The 19,128-nt window shown below is 42.9% G+C and overlaps 1 long non-coding RNA gene across 2 annotated transcripts; it reads right to left on the reverse strand.

Annotated features, from left to right (window-relative positions):
* Positions 1 to 210: 210 nt before the first annotated feature.
* LOC140515193 (uncharacterized) lies at positions 211 to 18,805 on the reverse strand. Of its 2 annotated transcripts, XR_011970880.1 has the most exons (4): positions 11,755 to 18,805; positions 10,260 to 10,329; positions 9,566 to 9,703; positions 211 to 1,189 (listed from the first exon to the last, which is right to left on the reverse strand). It is a non-coding gene; the product is annotated as an uncharacterized lncRNA (long non-coding RNA). The 2 variants fall into 2 exon arrangements; XR_011970879.1 differs by having other exon boundaries at positions 10,260 to 14,513.
* Positions 18,806 to 19,128: the final 323 nt, after the last annotated feature.

The following is a 19,128-nucleotide window of genomic DNA, read 5'->3' on the forward strand; positions in this document are numbered from 1 at the left end:
TAAATATTTTCCCCTTTTTACAATTGTTTTCAATGTGTCTGTGCCCTAATCCTAGTCAGCATTTTTTTTTTTTTAAGATTCAAGTAGTGCTGAGAAATATGTCTGTCTTTGTAGTTACATTTAGAAAATGCTGTAAGTGGTAGCAAGCAATTTTTCTTCAATGTGGAAGGACCACATATAGAAACTGCATGGCGAAAAAGTACACACGCACAGAATGAACAAGCATTTTTATCTTCTTTTGTTCTCAGTCACTCTTCATTTTGTAAACCTCTTATGGCTGTTCAGTAAATCTCTTAATCTTTATTTTGATGAAACTAGCAAAGACACGATCTAATTTCCTGTCATTTAATTTGGTAGAAAGGAGACCTAAGGTGAGAGTTTCTCTTTGAACTTCACAGTAATGAAGTTGACTTGCAGAAGCACATAGCATAAAATAAGACCACATAGAAGGGAGTAGGGGCCAAGAAGTGGATCAAGGGAAAGATACTGTCATGGACCTGCAGGCTTATGCTCCTTGGATGGCATCTCCTTGACAGATTGTACGAAGCTAGTCAAAGCTGGCAAGTTCCAGGACTTGAGAGTTTGCTGAAGGGAATTAAGCTGTCTGAAACTTTTCATCAGTCTCCAAAAAAATGGGAGCACCACTTCAGAGGAGATTGACGTTGCATGTCTTTGGAAGATGAAATACCAGCAACAGGAGTTCTAGGCTAAGCTTCTCAGTAGTTTATCTTTTCCTTTCGCATTAGCCTTGCTTAGTCAACAATTTGTGGCAAAAAAAATTCACTCCATTCCCCTGGACAGGACAAGGGAAGGCCGAGTAAAACCGAGACATGATCCATTTTCAGGTGAAAAGCAAGAAAACCCGAGCCATCAAAGTGTAGAGACGAGCTGTTTCTAAGGGCAAAACTGATCGTCCACAATGTCAAATATCAAAAATTCTTGCATACTGGAAGGGACTGACATGAAACAGAGGAGCAAATTATAAACTCTGTGCGTGTTCATTTGGAAACGGGAGCAGAGAGACCGATACAAATAACACCAAGTGGATATGTTCACCAACAGATTTCGGTATGAATAGGAATTTTTCCCTCTGCCATACATATTTTCTCACAGATAGATTAATTAAGAACCAAGTTTAACTTCAAAATTTCTCTATCAGAATCTGTAGCCGGATTTGTCCTCATCAGAACTGAAAGACAAAAGAGAAAATGGTCACACAAGGCAAGAGAAAAAAGACGTTGTCCAAAGGGCTGATTCAAAGGGTTTTGGCCACTTTCCAGAGTCAGTCCTGCGTACTTGCCCTCTCATGTTTACGTCTCGGTTGCATTTTTGATTTATCTTCACTGGCAATGAATCATTCAGGGATTTAATTGGAGATACTACCTATATACAGGTATATGTATAGCTGCAAATAAAGTCTTGTTTTTCTTTTCCTATTGTGACTGCTTGTGGGTGTTTCCCCATGTGCATGCCTTGTGATTATGAGTCCAGGCTCATCACATGAGCACAAGCTAAGTCCAGGCAAGGGGCCACAATATTCACCATAATCCATGTGATCTTTAAAGAACTTTTCCCTCATTTTGAAAAAGGCCATTTCCCTGATTAAGGGATCAGTTACTGCCTGGTGCTGTGCTCCTATCCACTCCAACTCTAGCTGCTCACCCTTTTCCTGTGATACACCCTGGAGTTGTTTGCATCTCTTCATTAAATATTTTACATCATGGATGACAAGAACAGAACTATCAGAGGATCTCAAAAATCCCACGTTTTCACTTGCCTGAATTTGATGAAATAACCAGTAATAATGGCTGTGAAAGGAAAGCAGCTTAATTCCTTCACAGAGCAGGGAAGACGAAGGACAACAACCACCACCATTCACTGCACAGCTGGGCTGCCTCTTCATTCTTCCCCATTCAATGTCCAATCAGTTACTAATTCCTGTCATTCCAATCCTTTTACTATCTCTGCAGGGTGGGTCCCTCTTTTCAAGCCCAGTACTACCACAGTTACTTCAAATTGTTTTCCTCAACTAGAAAATAATCATGTTGTAATTCTAACTCAGTATTGGATCACTCCACCCATCCACTACCACCAGCTCTACACTCATGTTGAGCAAAGCTGGAGAAATGCAAAATGGAGAAGTGGAAAAATGAGTATTCAATGAAACAGAGGACTTTCAAGCATTCCTGATGCGAAGACCAGAGCTGAACAGAAAATTTGACCTTCAAATGCATGACTCAAAAGAAGCATAAAAAGTCAAACAGAAAAGGGAAATCATAAGGGACTTGCTAAGATTAAACTGTTTACATTCCTACACGTGAAGATGATATTTGTAACTCCTAAGGCCTTTCTCAATAGTAGGATAGTTAGAAGGAGTAGACAGAGGGCACAGGAGTGAGTTGAACACAAACGGATAATATGTAAAAAAATAAAATTAAGGGATGAGAATGGAGTGGACTGGAAGAAGGAGAAGGGGAGAGGTAGAATGGGGTAAATTACCTTACATAAAAGAAGCAAGGGAAAGCTTTTACAGTGGAGGGGAAGAGGGGGGAATTGAGGGGGAGTCAGCGAACCTTACTCTCGTCAGAATTGACTCAAAGAGGGAATACCGTACACGCTGAACTGGGTACAGCAATCTATCTTACCCTACAGGAAAGTGTGAGGGAAAGAGGATAACAGAAGGTGGGTGGTGTGATAAAAGGAGGGCAGATTAAGGGAGGGGGTGGTCAAAAGTAAAATATTTTTGATGAGGCACAGGATGAAAAGGAGAGCGGGAATAGAATTAATGAGGAGGGAATAGGATGGAGGGAAATTCAGTTATTAATAGTAACTGTGAAAAATTGGAAGCAATTTTCTGTGATAAAGGCCTCATTTCTCAAACGTATAGAAAACTGAGTCAAATGTATAAAAATAAGAGCCAATCCCTAATTGATAAATGATAAAAAGATATGATCACTTTTCACATGAACTATTCAAACCTATATACAGGCATATGAAAATACTTTTAAATTCACTGTTGATTAGAGAAAGGCAAATGAAAACCTCATATATATGAGTAATACCTCATAACTATCAGATTGGCTAATAAGTCAGAAAAGGGAAATGACAAATATTGGAGGGAATGGGGACAAAATGACACATCAATGTACTTCTGGTGAAGTTGTGAACTGATTCAACCATTCTGTAGAGCAGTTTGGAAATATACCCAAATATACCCAATAAAACCATGAATACCCATTGACCTAACAATACCACTCCTAGGTCTATATCCCAAAGGAGGTGAAAAAAGAAAAAAGAAAAAAGTACCTGTATGTACTCAAATATTTACAGCAACTCTTTCCTGGGGGCAAAGGATCAGGACCTAAGGGGATGTCTACGAACTGGGGAGTGGCTGAACAAGTTGTGGCATGTGGTTAAGATGCAATAGTGTTGTACTATCAGAAATGATGAAGAAGATGCTCTCAGAAGAATATGGAAAGGCTTGAATGGACTGATGGAAAGTGAAGTGTACTGTGCGCAAAATTACAGCAATACTGTCAGATGATCAGGTGTCAGTGAGTTAGCTATTCTCAGCAATACAATGATCCAAGAAAACTCTGCAGGACTTAGGCTGAAAAATGCTGTCCATTCCCAAAGAAAGGAATGATGGTGTCTGAATCCAGAACGAAGCATACCTATTTGTTTTATACTTTCTGTATTTTTCTTGAGTTTTTTTCCTTGTCTACGATTTTCACAACACGACTATAAGAGATACGTTTTGCATGACTACACATGCATAACCTATATAGAATTGTTTGCCTTTTCAATGAGGGGAGGTGGGGAAAGAAGAAGGGAGACAATTTGGAACACAAAGTTTTACAAACGAACGCTAAAAATTGCTTTTGCGTGTAACTGGAGGACAATAAAATGCCGAACAAAGAAAAAGAAAAAAAAAGTTATGACATTTCACTCTTTGAAATTATTAAACCATCAAAGGAAGCTAAACAAATTTTAGGCATTGTATTATTTTTCAATATTAGATTACTCATAAAATGTTTAATTTTTAAAAATCTAGAGCTGAATAGAGAATTTGACTTTCAAATGCAAGACTGGAGAGACGCACATAAAGGTAAATAGGAAAGGGAAATCACAACGGACTTATTATGATTAAACTATTTACCTTCCTGCATTGGATGATGCCACTTGTGACTCATAAGAAATTTCTCACCATTAGGGCACTTAGGAGGAGTGTACACAGACAAAGAGCAGAGGTGTGAGTTCAATATGAAGGAATGACACCTAAAAAACGAAGTTAAGGAGTGAGAAAGAGGAGTGCACTGGAAGAAAGAGAAAGGAAGAAGTGGAATGGGGTAAATTATCTAACATAAGAGGCAAGAAAGAGCTTCTACAATGGAGTGGAAGATGAAGGGGGAGGTGGTGGGTAACACTTGTACCTTTTTCTCTTCAGAATTGCCTTAAAAAGGGAATAACATACATACACAATGGATTTAGAAATCTGTGTTAACGTACAGAAAAGTACGAGGGGAAGGGAATAAGAGAAGGAGAGGGTTGATAGAAGGGAGGGCAGATTGGGTAGTCAGAAGCAAAACCTTTTTGAAGAGTGACAGGGTGAAAGGAGAGAGAGAAAGAAGGGGGGGAAATAGGATGGAGAGAAATACGGTTAGCAAACATAACTGGTTAAAATATATTCTTGAAGCCAAGTTACTCTTATAAAGATATCCTTTCTCAAATATATAGAGAAATGCGTCAAATATGCATGAATAAGAACCATTCTTCACCACATAAATGATGAAGTATGACCAGTCAATTTTCAGATGACATAATCAAAGCTGTGTATATCCATGAGAAAAAAAAAATACTCAAAATCACTATTGCGTGGAGAAACGCAAAATAAAAACTATGAGGTACTACCTCACCTGCAATAGATTGACTCATAGGTCAGAAAAGAAAAAAAAACACTTGCTGGAGGGGTTGTGGGAAAACTGAGACATGAATACACTGCTGGTGGAGTTTTGAACAGATTCAACCATTCTGTACAGTAATTTGGTACTATGCCCAATAAAACCAGGCATACCATTGATCCAGCAAAGCCACAATTAGCTCTGTATTCCAAAAGACATTTTTGAAAAAGGAAAACGAGAACGACCAAGATATATCAAAATATTTATAACACCTCTTTTTTTGTGTGTGAGAAAATATTGGAAATGGAGGGGATGAACATCAACTGGCGAATGACTGATTAGGTTGTGGTATATGATTGTGATAGAATACAGTGATAAGAAATGATGATCAGGATGGTCTCAGAAAAACCTAGAAATATTTACGTGAACTAATGCAAAGTGAAATGAGTAATACCAGGAGAACAAGGTACATAGTAACAGCTACCTTAGGAGATGGTCATCTCTAAACGATTTAGCTATTCTCAGCAATATGAATATTCAAGACAACTCTGAAGGACTTATGACGAAAAATGCTGTCCACCCCCAGAGAAAGAAGTGATGGTGTCTGACTAGAATTTAAGGTATACTTTTTAAACTTTATTTATCTTGAGAGATTTTTTGGTCTATGTGTTATTTACAATATGACTACTATAGAAATATGCTTTGTACGACTAAACATGTATTACCCATATTCAGTCGCTCGCCTGCTCAGTTGTGGGGTGGGGGTTGAGAGGGATGAAAGGAGAGAACTTGGAACTCAAAGTTTTAAAAATGAATGTTAAAAATTCTTTTTACATGTAATTGGTGAAATATAAATTGCTAAATAAATATTAAAACAACACCAAGAACATACGTGGATCATTCCACAGACACTTTACGTAATGTGAATTTACTCAGGGATGTGGAAAAGGACAGGAGAGAGGCAGGAGGGGACTGCACTCCTGTGGAGAGGGGATCTGTACATGGTTCAAGGACACATGGGGGTTGGGCTCACAGAAGCAAGTGCAGGAGGAGAAACACATGGCTGGTGGGATCAGCCACATGAGGACCTGGCTGGAACTGAAAAGAACACCCCCCCCCCCCCAAAGTAGAGGAGAGGTCACAGGCAGTGGAGAGCGGGGGAAAGACACATAATACCCCAACGGGAATGGACAGAAACAAATAAAAAGTGCTACAATGCAGTGACCAGACTCTCGGGAGGGTGGGCAGGCTGAAAATAAGGTCTCCTCTCTCACCACTGGTGATCTCAAGCCAAGTCCCAATTCTGCAGTGGTGGTGGCCATCTCTTTGCAGGTCTGTTCTTCTGCTTTCACTTGGAGGATGGTTTTTTCAGCTTTTCTTTTGGGAGTGGGGTGTGTGGTAGGTGGCCACAGAGCACCAAGTTGAGGGACAGGAGCAGAAGGATATCCCAATATATTATGGTAAAGTTTACATGGGTTTTTTGGGGGGGAATACTGATAAAGTCCAATTTGTGTAATGTGAATTTACAGAAAGCGACATGTGTCTGTACTCTTTTCTATTCCCATTCAGTTTTCTCCAGAGGTCTTTCATATCTAAGCTTTCTACAATTCTATTACTCTTCTTAACTTCTTTCTTAATCATTTTATCGTTAGCTTTATCTAGTTCTCAGAGGGAAAGGTGAGCTCCCCAGTACTAAAGTTTGACTATTTCTTCCTATAATTCATTTAACTTTTCCCTTAAGAATCTGAATCTTATGCCATTAGCCAAATATATGCTCACTATTGATATTACTTCATTGTCTGTCGTTTCTTTGAACAAGAGGTGGTTTCCCTGCTTGCTCCTTTTAATAGGGATATTTGTGCTTTTCCTTTTTCTGATGTCATGGTTGCTACCCCTCCAATTTTTACTTCCACTGAGGTATAAGAGTTTCTGCTCCAGCCCCCTATTTTAACGCTCTAATTATCTCTTGGTTTCAAGTGTGTCTCTTGTTTAAAAAAACAAATATATTTTTGGATACTGGTTTCTAATCCATTTTGCTATCTGCTTCCATTTTATGAGTGAGTTCATTCCAATTACACAATTAGGATTGCTGATTATGAATTTCCCTCCATCCCACTTCCTTCATTCTCTCCTACTCTCTCTCTCTCTCATTTTATTTTGTCCCTAATGTATTTTCTGTTTTGCAGATGAACACTGTATTCGTTTATCAACCTATCCTCTTATCGCCACTTTTTCTTTCTTTTTCTCATTCACTTACTTACTTCTAAAGTAAAATAGATTTTTATGACCAATTGATTAAGTATATATCGATACAGATATAAACAAAGATATGGATATTTTCCCGTTTTGAAACAATTTAGATGTGACTGAGATTCAAGCACTGGCCACTCCCCCCTACCATTTTCGCTCCAGGATGAAAACTTTTCCTTGCACACGGATTTTATGTGAAATCGCTCCCCTCATTCTTTCTCTCCTTTCTGCCTTCTCTCTGGACGTCCATATTTCTCCCCTATCCATTTATTGCACATTATCCCAAATTAACTGATTCACTTCCTAAACCTCTTTCAGTGTACCTGCTCTAAGAAGGATAATATTCTTAAAAGACAAGAGTATCAACTTCCCTTATAAAAAAGTACGGTTTAAACTTATTGAGTTGCTTATGATTTTTCTTTCAAATTTATATATTAATGCCTGTTTTGAGTCTTGTATTTGAAAGTCACATTTTCTCTTCAGCTCTTGTCTGTTCATCAGGAATACTTTAAAGGCTTCTATTTCATTAAATATCCATTTTTTTCCACTGATGTGTTTCCCCAGAGAGTAAGCCTGTCATAACTGGAATGTTCCTAGACAGAGCGTCTCCTGCCACAATTATCTTTTCCTTCGCGTACTAATGCTGACTGTTTCCCTCCCCCCCCCCCAAAAAAATACCATTTGTCACATGGCATGGCTCTCAGGAAGGAGGAGAGGGAGAAGGAGAGATACATGGGACATCATGACATAAGACACAGAAAACACCAAAAAAAAAAAAAAGATTTTAAATGAGGTCAGTGGTCTACATTGTATTGATGGAGAGGTGAGAAGGGAAAAGAAAGGGTTTTGGACTTGCAGAGTGATTCCTTCCACCACTGCAGCCTGAGGATCGGGGCTTGGCTTGAGATCTCCCGTGCTGAGAGCACAGTTTTGGCTCCTCTGCCCATTTATCCCCATGTCTGGCATCCAGGCGTCTGTCTTCTGTCCATCCACTCGAGGGTACAATGTGTCTTTCTTAAGTCCATGCGTCGCCTCTCCTCTTCTGTGGGTGGCCATGTCCAGCCTCCACATGTCTGTACCCTGCCTTCTCTTCCTCTCAGTTCTGGTCAGGACATCATGTGGCCGGCCTGGAGACACACTGGCTGAGAGAGGGGACCTCAACTGCATCTTTCACTTGGAGGTGGGACTCAAGCTGACCGGGCTCCCAGGTTCCTGAGGGCAGGCTGCTGGGGCTGGGGGCAAGGGGCAGCAGCTGAACTCAGCTTGGGGTTGTGGAGGGTGACTTCCTTTACAGAAACTGGGAGAGGGAGGACAAAGAGGGAAAGGGGAGGTCGAGGAAGGGCTGTCCTGGGCTCCACAAAAGGGAAGAAAGCACGGGAGCTGCAGGAGTCTCCCCAAATTAGCAGCCCCTGAATGAGGCATGGATTCCTCCTATCCCCCAGAGCAGAAGAAGAAAGGGGGGCGGGGCCTGGGGAAGGGGCCAGGCACAGCCTCTTTTCTCCAGGCAGGAGGAGACCAAAATCAGGCCAGACTGGGAGGGACAGCGCAGCACCCAGGGAAGAAGCGACTCTGCTCCCCCTGTTTGTGTGTGGGTGCCCCAGTCTAAATCCTATGTCATATAAACTGGACAAGAGGCAGCCACCCTCTCCTTTCTGCCTCAGTCTCCTGTACCACAGGACTTCATACATTTCTTTCTGAAACTATTTCAGATTTGGGGCTTTACTCTATCCAACACCAGGCCTCCTGCCACTGCTGAATTGGCGGACATGGCCACCCACAGAAGAGGACAGGCGACACATGGACTGAGGAATGACACATAGCATCCCCGAGTGAATTAGCATAGTGGAGAGACACCTGGAATTTGAGTCACAAGACGTAGACTAGAGGACTCGCTGGCCTCAAAGTCACATGTAGCCTTTGGACTGAGTTCACGTTTTACAGAATAAATCCTTTTATTACAGGATTTGTTCTGTGAAGTTTCGATTAAGTGAAAGGGTCACACTTGAGGACCTAGAAGGCCACATGTGGCCTCAAGAGAGGCTGTAGGTTCCCCACCCCAGACTTACACTAAAGGTCTACGCTACCCACTGCATCACCACAGGCAAACTACTTAAACTCTGTAAACCACAATTCTCATATCTGTAAAACAGTGGTGATAATAATACCTAGGGTAAGTGAATTACAGTGTGGTTGCACCGTCCAAAGGTGATGTTTCCAAAGGACTTTTCAACCCACGACACCACATAGAAGTGTTCATCGTTACTGTCATTATTATCACTCCCATTCATCTCTTAGTCTTTTTGATGGAGTTTACATTTCATGCTACTGATTCTTTTCCACTTAATGTTCTTCAGATAACTGCACAAAATTACTGTCTATTCTACCTCAATCAAAGTACTGGAATGGGAACTCACCTGCTGCAGGCTCCAAGAATATATCTTTAAGAATACTCTAGGAGACAAGACTGTGGTGTCCCATATTCCTCGTGGTGTTCGCATGTGGTTTGCAGGTCTTCCCCTAGGTCTATGTACATGTCAAGCTTTACATCCAGGCTGCTTGGACAATAGTAACACTTAGTATGCTATTAAAAATACCGTTCATGGATGTTTACATATCACAGATAAGACTAGGAAATGGGGACGATAGATTTGTTCCAAGACAATGTAACAGTTAGAGTACAATGAATTTTGGAATTCCCAAGGATATCCTGAGTTCTCCACTTGTCATATTTCACTTGTGAAAAATATAAGGCTTCTGATAGATAATTCCAACCACCAGTTCATGTCTTGCTAAGTGTTCATTAAGTACTAATGCCTTTCACACTTCAATGAAGAGATGCTCAGTTTCTAACACTTCCCTCCACAGTCTCTGCTGACTGCAAAATCTGGGCCCCTGAAGCTGAGTTTATAAAATCTCCTGACAACGACCTGATGTGGCATTTCCTTCAGAAAACCCCTCAATTCCTGTCAACAAACACATATGACAAGCATGTTTTCCATAGTTCTCTGTACCGGGGGGCTGTGTCTATCTCTTCGTCATCACCATCCAAGCAGACTCAAAGCTAGCAGGTAGACAAGATTATGAAACTTCATTGCATCTGATGCTTACCTTCTTCAGGAAGGCAGACTCCGTTGGAATACCAAGTCCCACTTCCCATCAGAGAAAGCTCCTGGAAAGCCTGCAGGAAAGTACAACTGATCAGTGGGGAATTGCTTCAAGGGAAGTGAAAACTGATCCCTTGGCTCATAATCCAAATTACTTCAAAAATGAAGAACCTACACTTGCATGATATTGTGCTCTCACTAAATGACTCAAATTGAAGAACAAGTCAAAAGCTTGATAGTGGCTGTAGGAGGAGAAGAACGGAGCCGTCATCTAAACAAGACGTTTGACAACCCATGGGGCAGAGAAGGACAAACTGCAAAGAGCACACCTTACTGGATAAACGGACAAGAATTTGGCTTCACATGCTTGGAACCTCTTCTACAGCAATTGTTCTCCACCCAGCTGCCTGACAGCTAGAATTCACCACAATAATAGGAGACAGAGGAACAGAAGAATAAATGCATCAAATGGTGGAAGAGGTTCCTTCAGATCTGAGAAAAACTACCACAAATTATGTGAGGTCATGTCGAGTAACGTGAGTAGAAACAGGAGAACACGGGACACAATAACAGCAACATTGCGTGTCAACTAATTTTGATAGGCTTAACTCTTCTTACCAATACAAGGATTTAAAGCAACACACAAAGTCTCATGACTGAAAATGCAATTCATATCAAGCCAAAGATCTGGAGGTGCAATGAACATTGAAATAGACTGTTGGTTCTCTCTTTCATTTTGTATCTCCCTTCCTAATTCACATTCTTCCCATTGCTTCTAATTTTTCGTTGCAGCATGACTGACGTGCCAATATGTTTCTTATGAACTTATGGATGATATCACATGGTCCATCATTTTGAGGTGTGGGAGGAGGGAGCACAATATTTAGAAACCAAAATTGTATGGAAGTTAAAGTTGGAAAGGGAAAATGAATACCCTTAAAAAAAAAAAAGAAATCAACGAACTGTCTTCAACAGAGTGTTTACTACAAGAAGCGGTGTCAGATTCCATGCCTCTGTGGAATGTAGATAGGCCACTGTGCAAAGAAAATTCAATCGCACGTGACCAAATATGGAGGACGGTGGGACTCTCTCTTTGCCACTGATACACACATGAGGCCTTGAAAACGCATGCCTCTCATACCTAACTGTTGTCAGTGGAGTGGTGGAATATGTTGCCATTTAGAAGGTTACCGACTGGTAGGCTGACGGAAGTGAAGACTGCTCAGATGACATGGACTTGCTTCCACGCAATTTGAAGGATGCAGAGAGAGAGCTGCAAAGCTGATTGGTGTTTCCTCATGTCACAGGAAGTCTCTGCGTGCTCTGAGATCAAGCCATTTCCTTGACCTGGCCTGAGCCTTCTGCACATTGCAAACATCTTTTCTGTGTTTGGGGAAGCAAAAGTTTTGGAATGGCAGAAATTGGCCTCCAGTGCCATTGCATGGGAGAAGCTGCTTGGCCAGAATATGCATCAGGCGATCACCCCTCTTTCGTCTTACCTTAAGACGCTGTGGACACCACAGCGACCCACAATTTGGAACTCCAACTACATCTTCTCTGCCATCTTATGAAGGGCCCCCTTTCATTTAACCAGGGGGAGCATCCTCTGTCAACCGTTAGTCAATTCCAAGTGTGACAAAAATGTAGGATTTGGACATTACCGCGAAAAGCCTGTGGGTGGAAAAGGAAGGAAGAAAGGATTAGCAGGGCCAATGGCCCATGTTCCAGAGGATATGCACTTCCTATAATTGATATCATTTCTATGCCTATCCTTCACAGAGAGCCCAACTGCAAATACCCATATCTGTCCATCTCTCCCAGATCACCACATCCCGAACTTCTAAAAGTTGTATCCTGAAGCAAGGCCTCTGGCAGGAAATCAAGCCCAGAGGAAGTCCCAGAGAATTCAGTCCACAGCCCTTCCCAATCCATATTCTTCCATTCAATGCAGCAGTGATTACTCTCCATCTTCCACATCGCAGTATTTAAAAAGTCCAGAGTGGGTACCCGAAGCACGCATGGGTCTCTGTCTCGTGTGGATATCCTAGAGTTCATGGCCAGTCCCCAGGTCCTAGTCCTCCCTCCACGTATTAGACTCTCAGACACCTTCACATCCAAATGAGAAGCCTGGTCAAATAACTCAGATTTGCTGCATTTCGATTGCATGGCCATAGAGACCTCGTCCCCACCAATCAATTCAAGGGCACGCATTTGGCTTCCCATCGAGGAATGGGAGACCTTCTCCTCACATAAGAAGGAAAAGCTTGCCTATTGGAACCCAAGGAGATGTCAACGAGTACAAGCTCACTCAAGGCACACACAGGACGATGGGAGACAAGTTTGAAAGGAGAATTGCAATCAACACTCTGCACCCAAGAGGGTTGTACCACTCTAATTTGACTATCTCTTGGGCCTCACCATCCAAGCAGACTCAACCTTAGCAGGTAGATAAGGTTCTGAAAGTTCATTCCATCTTATGCTTACCTTCTTCAAGGAGGCAGCCTCCATTGGGAAAGCAGGTCCGATTCCCCATCAGAGAACGCTTTCAGCAAGCCTGGAGGAAAGTATATCTCACCAGTGGGACACTGCTTGAAGGGAAGCGAAATCTCATCTCGTGGGCCATAATCCATATTAATTACAAATGGAGAACCTGCGCTTTCATGGTAACCTTCTCTCGCTAAATGACTCGAGGTGAAGAAGAAGTCAAAAGCCTGATAGTGGCTTGGAGGAGGAGATAACCGAGCCGTTATGTCAACAGGACATTTGACAACCCATGGGCTAAAGAAGGACAAACTGCAAAGAGCATAACTTACTGGACGAAAGGGCAAGGTCTTGACTTCACATGCTTGGAACCTCATCAACGGCAAGTGTTCTCTATCCAGTTGCCTCACATGTAGAATCCACCACAGTAATATGCGAGTGGGGAGCAGAAGAAGAAATGCACCAAATGGTGACAGAGCATACTTGAGATCTGAGAAAAACTATCACAAATTATGTGAAGTCATGCCAAGTGACGTGAGTAGATACAGCAGAATGCTGGACACAATAAGGGCAATATTCTGTGTAGACTAATTTTTACAGACTTAACTCTTCTTGCTGATACAATGATTTAAAGCACCTCACAGAAACTCATGACTGAAAATGTAATCCACATCAAGCCAAAGATCTCGAGGGGAAATGCAGATTGAAGTAGCCTGTTGGTTCTCTCCTTCGCTTTTTTTCTCCCTTCCTTATTGCCATTCCTCCCAATGTTTCAAATTATTCTTTGCAGCATGACCGATGTGCCAATATGTTTCTTCTGAAGTTATGGACGATATCACATGGCCCATCATCGTGATGTGTAGGATCGGTTTGCACAAAATTTAGAACTCAAAATGTCGTGCAAGTTAAAGTTGGAAAGGCAAAATGAATATCATCAAAAACAAAACAAATCAACGAGCTGTCTTCAGCACAAGGTTTGCTAATGGAAGTGCTGTCAGATTGCACGTGTCTGTGGAATGTACATAGGCCACTGTGCAAAGAGAACTCGATCGCACGTGACCAAATAAGGAGGACAGTGGGACTCTCTCTTTGCCACTGATACACACATGAGGCCTTGACAACGCATGCCTCTCATACCTAACTGCTGTCAGTGGAGTGGTGGAACATGTTGCCATTTAGAAGGTTACCGACTGGGAGGCTGACGGAAGTGAAGACTGCTCAGATGACATGGACTTGCTTCCACACAATTTGAAGGATGTAGAGAGAGAGCTGCAAAGCTGATTGGTGTTTCCTCATGTCACAGGAAGTATCTGCGTGCTCTGAGATCAAGCCCATATCCTTGACCTGGCCTGCGCCTTCTGCACATTGCAAACATCTTTTCTGTGTTTGGGGAAGCAAAAGTTTTGGAATGGCAGAAATTGGCCTCCAGTGCCATTGCATGGGAGAAGCTGCTTGGCCAGAATATGCATCAGGCGATCACCCCTCTTTCGTCTTACCTTAAGACGCTGTGGACACCACAGCGACCCACAATTTAGAACTCCAACTACATCTTCTCTGCCATCTTACGAAGGGTCCCCATTCATTTAACCAGGGGGAGCATACTCTGTCAACCGTTAGTCAATTGCAAGTGTGACCAAAATGTAGGATTTGGACATTACCGCGAAAAGCCTGTGGGCGGAAAAGGAAGGAAGAAAGGATTAGCAGGGCCAATGGCCCATGTTCCAGAGCATATGCACTTCCTATAATTGATATCATTTCTGTGCCTATCCTTCACAGAGAGCCCAACTGCAAATACCCATATCTGTCCATCTCTCCCAGATCACCACATCCCGAACTTCCAAAAGTTGTATCCTGAAGCAAGACCTCTGGCAGGAAGTCAAGCCCGGAGGAAGTCCCAGAGGATTCAGTCCACAGCCCTTCCCAATCCATATTCTTCCATCCAATGCAGTAGTGATTACTCTCCATCTTCCACATCGCAGTATTTAAAAAGTCCAGAGTGGGTACCCGAAGCACGCATGGGTCTCTGTCTCGTGTGGATATCCTAGAGTTCATGGCCAGTCCCCAGGTCCTAGTCCTCCCTCCACGTATTAGACTCTCAGACACCTTCACATCCAAATGAGAAGCCTGGTCAAATAACTCAGATTTGCTGCATTTCGATTGCATGGCCATAGAGACCTCGTCCCCACCAATCAATTCAAGGGCACGCATTTGGCTTCCCATCGAGGAATGGGAGACCTTCTCCTCACATAAGAAGGAAAAGCTTGCCTATTGGAACCCAAGGAGATGTCAACGAGTACAAGCTCACTCAAGGCACACACAGGACGATGGGAGACAAGTTTGAAAGGAGAATTGCAATCAACACTCTGCACCCAAGAGGGTTGTACCACTCTAATTTGACTATCTCTTGGGCCTCACCATCCAAGCAGACTCAACCTTAGCAGGTAGATAAGGTTCTGAAAGTTCATTCCATCTTATGCTTACCTTCTTCAAGGAGGCAGCCTCCATTGGGAAAGCAGGTCCGATTCCCCATCAGAGAACGCTTTCAGCAAGCCTGGAGGAAAGTATATCTCACCAGTGGGACACTGCTTGAAGGGAAGCGAAATCTCATCTCGTGGGCCATAATCCATATTAATTACAAATGGAGAACCTGCGCTTTCATGGTAACCTTCTCTCGCTAAATGACTCGAGGTGAAGAAGAAGTCAAAAGCCTGATAGTGGCTTGGAGGAGGAGATAACCGAGCCGTTATGTCAACAGGACATTTGACAACCCATGGGCTAAAGAAGGACAAACTGCAAAGAGCATAACTTACTGGACGAAAGGGCAAGGTCTTGACTTCACATGCTTGGAACCTCATCAACGGCAAGTGTTCTCTATCCAGTTGCCTCACATGTAGAATCCACCACAGTAATATGCGAGTGGGGAGCAGAAGAAGAAATGCACCAAATGGTGACAGAGCATACTTGAGATCTGAGAAAAACTATCACAAATTATGTGAAGTCATGCCAAGTGACGTGAGTAGATACAGCAGAATGCTGGACACAATAAGGGCAATATTCTGTGTAGACTAATTTTTACAGACTTAACTCTTCTTGCTGATACAATGATTTAAAGCACCTCACAGAAACTCATGACTGAAAATGTAATCCACATCAAGCCAAAGATCTCGAGGGGAAATGCAGATTGAAGTAGCCTGTTGGTTCTCTCCTTCGCTTTTTTTCTCCCTTCCTTATTGCCATTCCTCCCAATGTTTCAAATTATTCTTTGCAGCATGACCGATGTGCCAATATGTTTCTTCTGAAGTTATGGACGATATCACATGGCCCATCATCGTGATGTGTAGGATCGGTTTGCACAAAATTTAGAACTCAAAATGTCGTGCAAGTTAAAGTTGGAAAGGCAAAATGAATATCATCAAAAACAAAACAAATCAACGAGCTGTCTTCAGCACAAGGTTTGCTAATGGAAGTGCTGTCAGATTGCACGTGTCTGTGGAATGTACATAGGCCACTGTGCAAAGAGAACTCGATCGCACGTGACCAAATAAGGAGGACAGTGGGACTCTCTCTTTGCCACTGATACACACATGAGGCCTTGACAACGCATGCCTCTCATACCTAACTGCTGTCAGTGGAGTGGTGGAACATGTTGCCATTTAGAAGGTTACCGACTGGGAGGCTGACGGAAGTGAAGACTGCTCAGATGACATGGACTTGCTTCCACACAATTTGAAAGATGTAGAGAGAGAGCTGCAAAGCTGATTGGTGTTTCCTCATGTCACAGGAAGTATCTGCGTGCTCTGAGATCAAGCCCATTTCCTTGACCTGGCCTGCGCCTTCTGCACATTGCAAACATCTTTTCTGTGTTTGGGGAAGCAAAAGTTTTGGAATGGCAGAAATTGGCCTCCAGTGCCATTGCATGGGAGAAGCTGCTTGGCCAGAATATGCATCAGGCGATCACCCCTCTTTCGTCTTACCTTAAGACGCTGTGGACACCACAGCGACCCACAATTTAGAACTCCAACTACATCTTCTCTGCCATCTTACGAAGGGTCCCCATTCATTTAACCAGGGGGAGCATACTCTGTCAACCGTTAGTCAATTGCAAGTGTGACCAAAATGTAGGATTTGGACATTACCGCGAAAAGCCTGTGGGCGGAAAAGGAAGGAAGAAAGGATTAGCAGGGCCAATGGCCCATGTTCCAGAGCATATGCACTTCCTATAATTGATATCATTTCTGTGCCTATCCTTCACAGAGAGCCCAACTGCAAATACCCATATCTGTCCATCTCTCCCAGATCACCACATCCCGAACTTCCAAAAGTTGTATCCTGAAGCAAGACCTCTGGCAGGAAGTCAAGCCCGGAGGAAGTCCCAGAGGATTCAGTCCACAGCCCTTCCCAATCCATATTCTTCCATCCAATGCAGTAGTGATTACTCTCCATCTTCCACATCGCAGTATTTAAAAAGTCCAGAGTGGGTACCCGAAGCACTCATGGGCCTCTGTCTCGTGTGGATATCCTAGATTTAATGGCCAGTCCCCAGGTCCTAGTCCTCCCTCCACGTATTCGACTCTCAGACACCTTCACATCCAAATGAGAAGCCTGGTCAAATAACTCAGATTTGCTGCATTTCGATTGCATGGCCATAGAGACCTCGTCCCCACCAATCAATTCAAGGGCACGCATTTGGCTTCCCATGGAGGAACGGGAGACCTTCTCCTCACATAAGAAGGAAAAGCTTGCCTATTGGAACCCAAGGAGATGTCAACGAGTACAAGCTCACTCAAGGCACACACAGGAAGATGGGAGAAAAGTTTGAAAGGAGAATTGCAATCAACACTCTTCACCCAAGAGGGTTGTACCACTGTAATTTGAGTATCTCTTGTGCCTCACCATCCAAGTAGATTCAACCTTAACAGGTAGATAAGGTTCTGAAAGTTCATTCCATCTTATGCTTACCTTCTTCAAGGAGGCAGCCTCCATTGGGAAAGCAGGTCCGATTCCCCATCAGAGAACGCTTTCGACAAGCCTGGAGGAAAGTATATCTCACCAGTGGGGCACTGCTTGAAGGGCAGCGAAATCTCATCTCGTGGGCCAAAATCCATATTAATTACAAATGGAGAACCTGCGCTTTCATGGTAACCTTCTCTCGCTAAATGACTGGAGGTGAACAAGAAGTCAAAAGCCTGATAGTGGCTTGGAGGAGGAGAGACCCGACCCGTTATGTCAACAGGACATTTGACAACTCATGGGCTAAAGAAGGACAAACTGCAAAGAGCATAACTTACTGGATGAAAGGGCAAGGTCTTGACTTCACATGCTGGGAACCTCATGAACGGCAAGTGTTCTCTATCCAGTCGCCTCACGTGTAGAATCCACCACAGTAATATGCGAGTGGGGAGCAGAAGAAGAAATGCACCAAATGGTGGCAGAGCATACTTGAGATCTGAGGAAAACTACCACAAATTATGTGAAGTCATGCCAAGTGACGTGAGTAGAAACAGTAGAACGCTGAACACAATAAGGGCAATATTCTGTGTAGACTAATTTTTACAGGCTTAACTCTTCTTCCTGATACAATGATTTAAAGCACCTCACAGAAACTCATGACTGAAAATGTAATCCACATCAAGCCAAAGATCTCGAGGGGGAATGCAGATTGAAGTAGCCTGTTGGTTCTCTCCTTCACTTTGTTTCTCCCTTCCTTATTGCCATTCCTCCCAATGGTTCAAATTATTCTTAGCAGCATGACCGATGTGCCAATATGTTTCTTCTGAAGTTATGGACGATATCACATGGCCCATCATCGTGATGTGTAGGAGCGGTTTGCACAAAATTTAGAACTCAAAATTTCGTGCAAGTTAAAGTTGGAAAGACAAAATGAATATCGTCAAAAAAAAAAAACAAATCAACGAGCTGTCTTCAACACAAGGTTTGCTAATGGAAGTGCTGTCAGATTGCACGTGTCTGTGGCATGTACATAGGCCACTGTGGAAAGAAAAAAGTCGATCACACGTGACCAAATAAGGAGGACAGTGGGACTCTCTCTTTGCCACTGATACACACATGAGGCCTTGACAACGCATGCCTCTCACACCTAACTGCTGTCAGTGGAGTGGTGGAACATGTTGCCATTTAGAAGGTTACCGACTGGGAGGCTGACGGAAGTGAAGACTGCTCAGATGACATGGACTTGCTTCCACGCAATTTGAAGGATGCAGAGAGAGAGCTGCAAAGCTGATTGGTGTTTCCTCATGTCACAGGAAGTATCTGCGTGCTCTGAGATCAAGCCCATTTCCTTGACCTGGCCTGCGCCTTCTGCACATTGCAAACATCTTTTCTGTGTTTGGGGAAGCAAAAGTTTTGGAATGGCAGAAATTGGCCTCCAGTGC

This window comes from Notamacropus eugenii, chromosome X, assembly GCF_028372415.1.
Source record: "Notamacropus eugenii isolate mMacEug1 chromosome X, mMacEug1.pri_v2, whole genome shotgun sequence".
NCBI classification, from domain to species: domain Eukaryota; kingdom Metazoa; phylum Chordata; class Mammalia; order Diprotodontia; family Macropodidae; genus Notamacropus; species Notamacropus eugenii.